This window comes from Cherax quadricarinatus, chromosome 78 (assembly GCF_038502225.1).
Source record: "Cherax quadricarinatus isolate ZL_2023a chromosome 78, ASM3850222v1, whole genome shotgun sequence".
Lineage (NCBI taxonomy): Eukaryota > Metazoa > Arthropoda > Malacostraca > Decapoda > Parastacidae > Cherax > Cherax quadricarinatus.
The window spans coordinates 4,946,773-4,962,200 of NC_091369.1; positions in this window are offsets into that span (position 1 = coordinate 4,946,773).

Sequence of the window (15,428 nt, forward strand, 5' to 3'; positions counted from 1 at the left end):
TCAGGTCCAACTCACACCCACCCACATCCATTCATGTATTTATCCAACCTATTTTTAAAGTTACACAACGTTCTGGCCTCTATAACTGTACTCGGGAGTTTGTTCCACTCATCCACAACTCTATTACCAAACCAGTACTTCCCTATATCCTTCTTGAATCTGAATTTTTCCAACTTAAAACCATTGCTGCGAGTCCTGTCTAGGCTAGATATTTTCAAGCACACTATTTACATCCCCCTTTATTTATTCCTGTCTTCCATTTATACATCTCAATCATATGCCCCCTAATTCTACGTCTTTCTAGAGTGCAGATTCAGGGCCCTCAGTCTATCCTCACAGGGAAGGTTTCTGATACATGGGATCAACTTTGTCATCCTCCTTTGTACATTTTCCAGAGAATTTATATCCATTCTGTAATACGGTGACCAAAACTGTGCAGCATAATCTAAATGAGGCCTAACCAAGGATGTATAGAGTTGAAGAACAACCTGAGGACTCCTATTATTTATGCTTCTTGATATGAAGCCAAGGATTCTATTAGCTTTATTGCGAACACTTATGCACTGTTGTCTTGGTTTCAGATTACTGCTAACCAGAACTCCTAAATCTTTTTCGCAATCCGTAATATTAAGATCTACATTATTTAGTTTATATGTGGCATGGTTATTGTCCTGTCCAACATTTAGAACTCTGCATTTGTCTATATTAAACTGCATCTGCCACTTCTCCGACCACTGCATCAGTCTATTCAAATCTTCCTGGAGTGTTCTAATGTCCCCGTCAGAATGAATTCGTCGGCCTATTTTGGCGTCATCGGCAGACTTGCCGATGTCGCCTTATGCCCTCATCTATGTTGTTTATGTAGATTGTGAACAGCAGGGGGCCCAACACTGACCCCTGTGGAACACCGCTCATGACGCTTCCCCACTCTGATTTCTCCCCATTTATGCAAACTCTCTGCTGCCTATTTGTCAACCATGCCTCTATCCAGGAAAAAATTTCTCCTCCTATTCCATGTGCTTTAATTTTCCTCAATAGTCTCTGATGTGGGACCCTGTCAAAAGCCTTACTGAAGTCCATATAACAATATCATATTCATTACCATGATCTACCTCCTCAAATACCTTAGTGAAAAAAGTTAATAAATTCGTAAGGCAGGAACGCCCCTTTGTAAAACCATGCTGAGATTCGTTGATTAATTTATGCTTTTCAAGGTGGCTAGAACTGCCTCGGCAATTATTGATTCCATAAATTTTCCCTACTATGGAGGTTAGGCTTATTGGTCTATAGTTCGAAGCTAAGGACCTGTCACCTGCGTTGAAAATAGGCATCACATTTGCCATTTTCCACTTATCTGGCACCATGCCAGTTTGTAGTGATATGTTGAAAAGATTAGCCAAAGGTTTGCTAAGCTCCTCTTTACATTCCTTCAGAACCCTTGCATACAGTTCATCAGGGCCTGGGGATTTGTTAGGTTTTAATTTATCAATTTGCCTAAGGACCATGTCACTTGTGACCCTAATCGTGCACAGTTTATTATCGTCCTGTTCCACATAATTTATCATTTCTGGAATATCGCTGGTATCCTCCTGTGTAAAAACTGAGAGGAAGTATGTGTTAAAAATGCTACACATTTCCTTATCACTGTCAGTGAGCTGACCCGAACTTTTGAGTGGGCCTATCTTGTCCCTGATCTTACTTCTGTATACCTGAAAGAATCCTTTTGGGTTAGTCTTCGATTCTCTTGCAACTTTAACCTCATAATCTCTTTTTGCTTTTCTAATTCCCTTTTTTATTTCTCTCTTTAACTGAATATATCGATTATCAATTCCATAACAGTAATTCTCCCCGAATGTCGGGAATTTTTCTTAATTGATGACAAATTCCCAATAAATCCTCTTCGGCCCCCTCAAAAAATGGCGCTGTAGGCGGGAATATTCCCATTCCCGAATTCCCAGCCTTTACCGCCGTTCCCACTCGGTATTCCAGCCATTCCCGGTCATCTGGAATGGCTGGCCGATGTATAGTAAATTCTATGTTTTTTCCAGAATTTTTTTTCGGGGAGGTTGGTGAGGGGGGAGGGGAGGGGGTAAAGGGGAGGGGGAAGGTGGGAGGGTCTTCGGTCCTGGGTGGAAGGAAGGTGTTTCTAGGGAAGGGCGTGTTTCGGGGAGGGGGTGTTTCTATGGGGAGGGGAGGGGTGTTTCATGGGGAGGGGAGGGGAGGGGTGTTTCATGGGGAGGGGGGAGGGGTGTTTCATGGGGAGGGGGAGGGGTTTTCCGTTCCAAGGGAAGGGGTTTCTGGGGAAGGGGGTGTTTCATGAGGGGGTGTTTTAGGGAGGAAGGGGGTGTTTCAGGGGGAGGGGGGATGTGTTCTAGGTTCCGGAGGGGAGGGGGGACTGAGGAAGGAATGCTTTTAGGGTTCCAGGGGGGAGAAAGGGGAGGAGGAAGAAAAGAGAGAGAGGGGGGAAGGGAGAGTGGAAAAGGGAGGGAGAGGAGGAAGGGACAGGGGTGAAGGGAGGGGAGAGAGAGGGAAAGAGGGAGGGGAGTGTCAGACAGCGTGGATCACTCAACAGGTTCTAGGTTAATAACGAGGATTGGGAATGAGGAACGCCCCCTCCCCATCCCCCTCCAACCCCCTCCCCATATACCCCTCCCCATCCCCCTCCAACCCCCTCCCCATATACCCCTCCCCATCCCCCTCCAACCCCCTCCCCATATACCCCTCCCATCCCCTCCAACCCCCTCCCCATATACCCCTCCCCACCCCTCCCCTTCGGCGGCTGAGAATTAACTGGAATTCTCAAAACGGGAATGGGAACATACAGCGGGAATGGGAACTTACACTGGGAATGGGAGCCTACACTTGGAATGGGAACATACACTGGGAATGGGAACATACACTGGGAATAGGAACATACACTGGGAATGGGAACATACACTGGGAATGGGAACATACACTGGGAATGGGAACACACACTGGGAATGGGAACATACACTGGGAATGGGAACACACACTGGGAATGGGAACATACACTGGGAATGGGAAGCATACACTGGGAATGAGAACATACATAGGGGAATGGGAAGGGAACCCACACTGGGAATAGGAACATACACTGGGAATAGGGAACATACACTGGGAATGGGAACACACACTGGGAATGGAAGCATACACTGTCAATGGGAACACACACTGGGAATGGGAACATACACTGAGAATGGGAACATACACTGGGAATGAGAACATACATAAGGAATGGGAACCTACACTGGGAATGGGAACATACACTGGGAATGGGAACATACACTGGGAATGGGAACATACACTGGGAATGGGAACCTACACTGGGAATGGGAACATACACTGGGAATGGGAACATACACTGGGAATGGGAACATACACTTGGAATGGGAACATACACTGGGAATGGGAACATACACTGGGAATGGGAACATACACTGGGAATAGGAACATACACTGGGAATGGGAACATACACTGGGAATGGGAACATACACTGGGAATGGGAACACACACTGGGAATGGGAACATACAGTGGGAATGGGAACATACACTGGGAATGGGAACATACACTGGGAATGAGAACATACATAGGGAATGGGAACCTACACTGGGAATGGGAACATACACTGGGAATGGGAACATACACTGGGAATGGGAACATACACTGGGAATGGGAACATACACTGGGAATGGGAACATACACTGGGAATGGGAACACACACTGGGAATGGGAACATACACTGGGAATGGGAACACACACTGGGAATGGGAACATACACTGGGAATGGGAACATACACTGGGAATGAGAACATACATAGGGAATGGGAACCTACACTGGGAATGGGAACATACACTGGGAATGGGAACATACACTGGGAATGGGAACCTACACTGGGAATGGGAACATACACTGGGAATGGGAACCTACACTGGGAATGGGAACATACACTGGGAATGGGAACATACACTGGGAATGGGAACATACACTGGGAATGGGAACATACACTGGGAATGGGAACATACACTGGGAATGGGAACATACACTGGGAATAGGAACGTACACTGGGAATGGGAACATACAATGGGAATAGGAACATACACTGGGAATGGGAACACACACTGGGAATGGGAACATACACTGGGAATGGGAACACACACTGGGAATGGGAACATACACTGGGAATGAGAACATACATAGGGAATGGGAACCTACACTTGGAATGGGAACATACACTGGGAATGGGAACATACACTGGGAATGGGAACATACACTGGGAATGGGAACATACACTGGGAATGGGAACATACACTGGGAATGGGAACATACACTGGGAATGGGAACATACACTGGGAATGGGAACATACACTGGGAATGGGAACATACACGTGGAATGGGAACATACACTGGGAATGGGAACATACACTGGGAATGGGAACATACACTTGGAATGGGAACATACACTGGGAATGGGAACATACACTGGGAATGGGAACATACATTGGGAATGGGAACATACACTTGGAATGGGAGCATACACTGGGAATGGGAACATACACTGGGAATGGGAACATACACTGGGAATGGGAACATACACTGGGAATGGGAACATACACTGGGAATGGGAACATACACTGGGAATGGGAACATACACTTGGAATGGGAACATACACTGGGAATGGGAACATACACTGGGAATGGGAACATACACTTGGAATGGGAACATACACTGGGAATGGGAACCTACACTGGGAATGGGAACATACACTGGGAATGGGAACATACACTGGGAATGGGAACATACACTGGGAATGGGAACATACACTGGGAATGGGAACATACACTGGGAATGGGGACATACACTGGGAATGGGAACATACACTGGGAATGGGAACATACACTGGGAATGGGAACATACACTGGGAATGGGGACATACACTGGGAATGGGAAGGGAAACATACTCTGGGAATGGGAACATACACTGGGAAGAATGGGGAGGGACCTACACTGGGAATGGGAACATACACTGGGAATGGGAACATACACTGGGAATGGGGACCTACACTAGGGAATGGGAACATACACTGGGAAGATGGGAACATACACTGGGAATGGAACATACACTGGGAATGGGAACATACACTGGGAATGGGAACATACACTTGGAATGGGAACATACACTGGGAATGGGAACATACACTGGGAATGGGAACATACACTGGGAATGGGAACATACACTGGGAATGGGAACATACACTGGGAATGGGAACATACACTGGGAATGGGAACATACACTGGGAATGGGAACATACACTGGGAATGGGAACATACACTGGGAATGGGAACATACACTGGGAATGGGAACATACACTGGGAATGGGAACATACACTGGGAATGGGAACATACACTGGGAATGGGAACATACACTGGGAATGGGAACATACACTGGGAATGGGAACATACACTGGGAATGGGAACATACACTGGGAATGGGAACATACACTGGGAATGGGAACATACACTGGGAATCGGAACATACACTGGGAATGGGAACATACACTGGGAATGAGAACATACACTGGGAATGGGAACATACACTGGGAATCGGAACATACACTGGGAATGGGAACATACACTGGGAATGGGAACATACACTGGGAATGAGAACATACACTGGGAATGGGAACCTACACTGGGAATGGGAACATACACTGGGAATGGGAACATACACTGGGAATGGGAACATACACTGGGAATGGGAACCTACACTGGGAATGGGAACATACACTGGGAATGGGAACATACACTGGGAATGGGAACATACACTGGGAATGGGAACATACACTGGGAATGGGAACCTACACTGGGAATGGGAACCTACACTGGGAATGGGAACCTACACTGGGAATGGGAACACACACTGGGAATGGGAACCTACACTGGGAATGGGAACATACACTGGGAATGGGAACATACACTGGGAAGATGGAACATACACTGGGAATGGGGACATACACTGGGAATGGGAACCTACACTGGGAATGGGAACACACACTGGGAATGGGAACATACACTGGGAATGGGAACATACACTGGGAATGGGAACATACACTGGGAATGGGAACCTACACTGGGAATGGGAACCTACACTGGGAATGGAAGATACACTGGGAATAGGGGAACATACACTGGGAATAGGGAACATACACTGGGAATGGGAAGGAACATACACTGGGAATGAAGGGACATACACTGGGAATGGGAACATACACTGGGAATGGGAACCTACACTGGGAATAGGGAACACACACTGGGAATAGGGAACATACACTGGGAATGGGAACATACACTGGGAATGGGAACCTACACTGGGAAGGGAATGGGAACACACACTGGGAATGGAACATACACTGGGAATGAAGGAACATACACTGGGAATGGGAAGAACATCCACTGGGAATGGGAACACACACTGGGAATGGGAACATACACTGGGAATGGGAACATACACTGGGAATGGGAACCTACACTGGGAAGTGGAACCTACACTGGGAATGGGAATCTACACTGGGAATGGGAACACACACTGGGAATGGGAACCTACACTAGGAATGGGAACATACACTAGGGAATGGAACATACACTGGGAATGGGAACATACACCTGGGAATGGGGACATACACTGGGAATAGGAACATACACTGGGAATGGGAACATACACTGGGAATGGGAACATACACTGGGAATGGGGACATACACTCGGAATGGGAACATACACTGGGAATGGGAACATACACTGGGAATGGGGAAGACATACACTGGGAATGGAACATACACTGGGAAGAATGGGAACATACACTGGGAATGGGGAGGACATACACTGGGAATGGGAACATACACTGGGAATGGGACATACACTGGGAATGGAAACATACACTGGGAATGGGAAGAACATACACTGGGAAGAATGGAACATACACTGGGAATGGGGAGGGACATACACTGGGAATGGGAACATACACTGGGAATGGGAACATACACTGGGAATGGGAACATACACTGGGAATGGGGAACATACACTGGGAATGGGAACATACACTGGGAATGAGGGGACATACACTGGGAATGGGAACATACACTGGGAATGGGGAGGGACATACACTGGGAATGGGAACATACACTGGGAATGGGAACATACACTAGGAATGGGAACATACACTGGGAATGATGGGGACATACACTGGGAATGGGAACATACACTGGGAATGGGGACACTACACTGGGAATGGGGAACATACACTGGGAATGGGAACATACACTGGGAATGGGAACATACACTGGGAATGGGGACATACACTGGGAATGGGGAACATACACTGGGAATGGGAACATACACTGGGAATGGGGAACATACACTGGGAATGGGAACATACACTGGGAAATGGGAACATACACTGGGAATGGGAACATACACTGGGAATGGGGACATACACTGGGAATGGGAACATACACTGGGAATGGGGACATACACTGGGAATGGGGTTGTATTTTCAGGTTGTATTAAAATATTATTTGTATTAAACAATAAATAATAATAATAATAATAATAATAATAATAATAATAATAATAATAATAATAATAATTATTATTATTATTATTATTATTATTATTATTATTGTAGTTAATATTATTATCATTTCTTAAGAATTAACATAACCACTACCACCACCACAACACCTACCACAACTACCACCACAATTACCAGCACTACCATAGCTACCACCACACTTACCACAACTACCACCACAACCACTAACACTACCATAGCAACCACAACTACCACCACTACCATATATAGTTACCACCATAACCACCACCACTACTACTATAGCTACCACCAAAACTACCACCACCACACCTACCACAACCACCACCACTACAACTACTACAACTACCACCACAACCACCACCACTACCAGAACTACCACCGTAACTACCAAAACTATTACGAATACCACCACTGCCATAGCTATCACCACAACTACCACCACTACCATAGCTTCCACCACATCTACCACCACTACGATAGCTACCACCACAACTATCACCACCACACCTACCACAACTACAATTGCTACCTCAAATGATACCACAACTACCATGTCTACCACGACTACCACCACTACCACAACTACCACCACTACCACAACAACCACTACTACCGCAACTACCACCACTACCACAACTATACAACTACCACCACTAGCACAACTACTACCACTAGCACAACTACCACCACTACCACAACTACCACAACTACCACCACTACCACAACTACCACCACTACCACAACTACTACAACTACCACACCTACCACAACTACCACCACTACCACAACTACCACAACTACCACAACAACTACAGCTACCACCACTACCACAACTACCACAACTACCACCACTACCACAACTACCGCCACTACTATAACTACCACAACTACTACAACTACCACAACTACTACAACTACCACTACTACAACTACCACCACTGCCACAACTACCACCACTACCACAACTACCATAACTACCACAACTACCACCACTACCACAACTACCACCACTACCACAACTACCACCACTACTACAACTACCACAACTACCACAACTACCACACTAACCACCACAACCTACCACCACTCCTACAACACAAGCACCACCAACTACCACACTACCACACTACCACCCTACCACACTACCACTACCACCACCACCTACCAACACACAACTACCACCACTACCACAACTACCACAACTACCACAACTACCACAAGCACCACCACTACCACAACTACCACAACTACCACAACTACCACAACTACCACAACTACCACAACACCACCACTACCACAACTACCACAAGCACCACCACACCACAACTGCCACCATACCACCACTACCACTACCACCACACCACCACTACCACCACACACTAACCACTACCAACTACCACCACAACTACCACAACTACCACCAACTACCACAACTACCACAACTACCACAACCTACACAACTACCACAACTACCACACTACCACTACCACCACTGACCACAACCACCACACTACCACAACTACCACAACTACCACAACTACCACAATACCACAACTACCATACTACCTACAACCACACACCACCACAACTACCCAGAACTACCTACCACCTACTACAACTACCACCACTACACACCTACCACAACTACCACCACTACTACAACTACCACAACTACCACAACTACCACAACTACCACAACTACCACAACTACCACCACTACCACAACTACCACAACTACCACAACTACCACAACTACCACAACTACCACAACTACCACCACTACTACAACTACCACAACTACCACCACTACCACAACTACCACCACTACCACAACTACCACAACTACCACAACTACCACAACTACCACCACCTCCCGCTGACGCAGAAATAACTTCATTCATAATTTAAATTAACATTTTAACTCCATCAAATTTAACAAAGAACTGAGTAAGTTGCCTCAGGCAGCACGTGACCACTTGTGCACGTGCTGAGGTGAAGCTGAGGTGAAGCTGAGGTGCTGAGGTGAAGCTGAGGTGAAGCTGATGTGAAGCTGAGGTGAAGCTGAGGTGCTGAGGTGAAGCTGAGAGGTGCTGAGGTGAAGCTGAGGTGCTGAGGTGAAGCTGAGAGGTGCTGAGGTGAAGCTGAGGTGAAGCTGAGAGGAGTTGAAGGAAGGCTGAGAGATTTTCATAGCGTGATGGAGGAGACGGGGTGATAGAGGGGAAGGGGGATTATAGAGGGAAAGGGGACGACAGAGGGGATGGTAGAGGGGAAGGGGAGGGATTATAGAGGGGAAAGGGGACGACAGAGGATGGTAGAGGGGAAGGGGGATTATAGAAGGAAAGGGGACGACAGAGGGGATGATAGAGGGAAGGGGATTATAGAAGGAAAGGGGACGACAGAGGGGATGGTAGAGGGAAGGGGGAGGGGATTATAGAGGGAAAGGGGACGACAGAGGGGATGGTAGAGGGAAGGGGATTATAGAGGGAAAGGGGACGACAGAGGATGGTAGAGGGAAGGGGGATTATAGAGGAAAGGGGACGACAGAGGGGATGGTAGAGGGGAAGGGATTATAGAAGGAAAGGGGACGACAGAGGGGATGGTAGAGGAAGGGGATTATAGAAGGAGGGACGACAGAGGGGATGGTAGAGGGAAGGGGGAGGGATTATAGAGGAAAGGGGACGACAGAGGGGATGGTAGAGGGGAAGGGGGATTATAGGAAAGGAAGGACGACAGAGGGGATGGTAGAGGGAAGGGGATTATAGAAGGAAAGGGAAAGGGGACGACAGAGGGGATGGTAGAGGAAGGGGAGGATTATAGAAGGAAAGGGGACGACAGAGGGGATGGTAGAGGGGAAGGGGGATTATAGAGGGAAAGGGGACGACAGAGGGATGGTAGAGGAAGGGGGATTATTATAGGAAAGGGACGACAGGGGAGGGGATGGTAGAGGGGAAGGGGGATTATAGAAGAAAGGGGACGACAGAGGGGATGGTAGAGGGGAAGGGGATTATAGAAGGAAAGGGGACGACAGAGGGATGGTAGAGGGGAAGGGGATTATTAGAGAGAAAGGGGACGACAGAGGGGATGGTAGAGGAAGGGGGAATTATAGAGGAAAGGGGACGACAGAGGGGATGGTAGAGGGAAGGGGGATTATAGAGGAAAGGGGACGACAGAGGGGATGGTAGAGGGAAGGGGAGGATTATAGAAGGAAAGGGGACGACAGAGGGGATGGTAGAGGGGAAGGGGAGGGATTATAGAAGGAAAGGGGACGACAGAGGGGATGGTAGAGGGAAGGGGATTATAGAGGGAAAGGGGACGACAGAGGGGATGGTAGAGGGGAAGGAGGATTATAGAGGGAAAGGGGACGACAGAGGGGATGGTAGAGGGGAAGGGGGATTATAGAGGGAAAGGGGACGACAGAGGGGATGGTAGAGGGGAAGGGGGATTATAGAAGGAAGGGGACGACAGAGGGGATGGTAGAGGAAGGGGATTATAGAGGGAAAGGGGACGACAGAGGGGATGGTAGAGGGAAGGGGAGGGGATTATAGAGGGAAAGGGACGACAGAGGGGATGGTAGAGGGGAAGGGGATTATAGAAGGAAAGGGGACGACAGAGGGGATGGTAGAGGGTAAGGGGGATTATAGAGGGAAAGGGGACGACAGAGGGGATGGTAGAGGGGAAGGGGAAGGGGGTTATAGAGGGAAGGGGACGACAGAGGGGATGGTATAGGGGAAGGATGATTATAGAGGAAAGGGACGACAGAGGGGATGGTAGAGGAAGGGGGATTATAGAGGAAAGGGACGACAGAGGGGATGGTAGAGGGGAAGGGGATTATAGAAGGAAAGGGGACGACAGAGGGGATGGTAGAGGGAAGGGGGATTATAGAGGGAAAGGGGACGACAGAGGGATGGTAGAGGGGAAGGGGGTTATTATAGAGGAAAGGGGACGACTGAGGGGATGGTAGAGGGGAAGGGGGATTATAGAGGAAAGGGGACGACAGAGGGGATGGTAGAGAGGGGAAGATTAGAATTGAAGGAAGGGGACGACAGAGGGGATGGTAGAGGGGAAGGGGGATTATAGAAGGAAAGGGGACGACAGAGGGGATGGTAGAGGGGAAGGGGGATTATAGAGAGAAAGGGGACGACAGAGGGGATGGTAGAGGGGAAGGGGAGGGGGAATTATAGAGGAAAGGGGACGACAGAGGGGATGGTAGAGGGGAAGGGGGATTATAGAGGAAAGGGGACGACAGAGGATGGTAGAGGGGAAGGGGAGATTATAGAAGGAAAGGGGACGACAGAGGGATGGTAGAGGGGAAGGGGGATTATAGAGGGAAAGGGGACGACAGAGGGGATGGTAGAGGGGAAGGGGGATTATAGAAGGAAAGGGGACGACAGAGGGGATGGTAGAGGGGAAGGGGGATTATAGAGGGAAAGGGGACGACAGAGGGGATGGTAGAGGGGAAGGGGGATTATAGAAGGAAAGGGGACGACAGAGGGGATGGTAGAGGGGAAGGGGGATTATAGAGGGAAAGGGGACGACAGAGGGGATGGTAGAGGGGAGATGAGGTGACAGAGGGGAGAGGATATGATAGAGGGGAAAGGGGGGGGTTAGAGGAGAGAAGGGGTGATGGAGGAAGAGGGGGCTGGAATATGTAATTTAACTGATATATGCATGGACACACTTAGGTAGGGAGGAGGGGAGGGGAAAGCACGGAACGAGCGGTGGGTCGTGATGTGATGGGTAGTTGGGTCGTTAGACACTAATCACTCTCTTTGTTGTGAAGGGTCGTGTTATTGTGTTGGGGGGGAGGGAGGGGGGAGAGGGGAGGGGAAGAGGAGGAGGAGAGGAGGAAGGAGGGAGCCCAGGAGGAGGGGAGAGGGGATCATGAAATGTCCAAAGAGAGAAGTATGACACCAGCATCTCTGAAGAGATTATCTCAGCATCCATAAATCATCTCCCTAATAAATTAATTGTATATATATATATATATATATATATATATATATATATATATATATATATATATATATATATATATATATATATATATATATTCCTTCTCCTTCCTTCCTTCCTTCGCCTCTCCTTCAAGGAGACTGACCCTAAGATGCTTTCTGTGTCATAACGACAGGGAAAAAATTTGAGAATACATGCAAAAAAAGAAAAAAGGAAATATTCCACGAACTCACACAAATCTATATGCAAAAAGAGAGAGAGAGAGAGAGAGAGAGAGAGAGAGAGAGAGAGAGAGAGAGAGAGAGAGAGAGAGAGAGAGAGAGAGAGAGGGGAAAAATCTGCAGGAGTTTTTTCTGTGTTTGGAGAGCAGCGGCAGCCAGGCCAGGATGAAACAGAATGTTCTTGTCAAAAGATACAAAAGAGTTTTATCTCTCTCTCTCTCTCTCTCTCTCTCTCTCTCTCTCTTTATCTGTGTACTCACCTAATTGTGGTTGCAGGGATCGAGACTCAGCTCCTGGCCCCGCCTCTTCACCGAATGCTACTTAGGTCCTCCTTCCCCCTACGTGTGTGTGTGATTATTTCTCTCTCTCCCTCTCTCTCTCTCTCTCTCTCTCTCTCTCTCTCTCTCCCTTCCTTCAGTGTTCAACGTGCTGAACGTTCAACAAATGTTAAACGAATGTGATTTACGTTGAATAAGTGAATTTGTTGAACAAGCGATGAACGGACGGAGGATCGAGTCTCCACTATTCCTTCACCATTTGAACCCCCCTTCTTCTCTTACCTTCCCCATGCGGGTTTACTGCATCCTCTCCCCATCAAGGTCGACCTTGAGGGTATCTACTAGCACTTACTAGTATTCTGTCAGCATCAAGGTAGACCTTGAGGGTATCTACTAACACTTACTAGTATTCTGTCAGCATCAAGATCGACCTTGAGGGTATCTACTAGCACTTACTTGTATTCTGTCTTCGGGAAGGTCGAGTTTGAGAGACAGCATCTCTCTGGCGTACACATCTGGGTAGTGAGCATCCTTGAAGGCTTTCTCCAGCTCCTCCAGCTGGTAGGAGGTGAAGATGGTCCTGTGATAAGAGATAAGAAGGCTTTAGAGGCCAGGAGGAGGAGGAGAAGAGAGGAGGAGGAAGATAGAGGTGGGATCCATACATAGCTTGAAGAATAGGTACGATGGGGCGTATGCAGTCAGGAGAGTGAAGGCTGTAGCGGCCAGTGGAGAGGCGGAGGGCCAAGAGCTGTGAATCCAACCATGTTAATACACACACACACACACACACACACACACACACACACACACACACAGTGGTTCTCACCTAAATATCCATGATGAATGTAATTTTTATATATTTTTTAAGTGTTTGTGATGAGACAGCAGCAGCAGCAGCAGCAGCAGCAGCAGCAGCAGCAGCAGCAGCAGCAGCAGCAGCAGCAGCAGCAGCAGCAGCAGCAGCAGCAGCAGCAGCAGCAGCAGCAGCAGCAGCAGCAGCAGCGGCAACAGCAGCAGCAGCGGCAGCAGCGGCAGCAGCAGCAGCAGCAGCGGCGGCAGCAGCAGCAGCAGCAGCAGCGGCGGCAGCAGCAGCAGCGGCAGCGGCAGCGGCGTGATGGCGCGCCAGCAGCAGCAGCAGGCGCGCAGCAGCAGCAGCGGCGGTGGCGCGGCAGCAGCAGCGGCAGCGGCAGCGGCGGCAGCGGTGGCGGCAGCGGTGGCAGCGAAAAGCGGCAGCGGCAACAACGAGTGGCAGCGGCAGCAGCGCAGCAGCAGCGGCGGCGGCGGCAGCAGCAGCGCAGTGCGGCGGCAGAAGCGGCGGTAGCAGCGGTAGCGGCAGCAGCAGCAGCAGCAGCAGCAGCAGCAGTAGCAGCAGCAGCAGCAGCAGTAGCAGCAGCAGTAGCATCAACAACAGCAGCAACAGCAACAACAGCAGCAACAGCAACAACAGCAGTAGCAGCAATAGCAGCAGCAGCAGCAGTAGCAGCAGCAGTAGCAGCAACAACAGCAACAACAGCAGCAACAGCAACAGCAGACACAGTTGGTATCTTCTTAGCCAACCTCGCCTCTCTTGTGCAGCAATTGTCTGACCCAAGCAGACAGCCCTTCACTCGCTTCCACTCTCACAAGAGTTCACAGATGACTATTGTTTTGACTGTTCTGACACACACACAGAGGTAGCTTCTTCTTTCTTCTTCTTCTCTCTTTTTCTTCATTGTCAACTGCTTCTTCTTCGTTCTCCTTAACTAATGAATCTGCTGTTTTATCCCTACATTGGGTGTTAAAAATATTGTTGATGATATTCGAACCAGGTGATACAGCCTTAAGGCTCTTGTGTAATGGGTAGACTTCATCCGATTAAGCCAACCTACTAAGATCGTCCCTACTGCACACACGTATCTGTGTTCACTAACTTTAGTGCACAAATTCCTGATCGTGTCTCCTACGTATTATTTGTAACGGTGACTACACGGGATCAGGTGTACTCAGGCAGTAGATGTAACTTGTGTGGTGGAAACACTACTAGAAGTAGATATTGCAAGCTCCAAGTGGATGTTGCAGGAGCTATGTGGATGTTGCAGGAGCCATGTGGATGTTGCTTGTAGCCAGTGTTGTGTTGCTAGCTACAGTGTTGCTAGGGACGACACCCTGGTTGGGTAATAGGTATAAATCCTATCGACTTCAACAGATTCATTATGTCTGCACGTGACCTATACACTAACGACTCTGTCATCCCATAAAAGGGTATTAATCCCTTTAAAAGGGGAATTAAAGTAACCTCTGTGAATAAGGCGAGAATCATAATATGGGATTTAATCATGCACAAAATTCCTTCCTAATCTATAA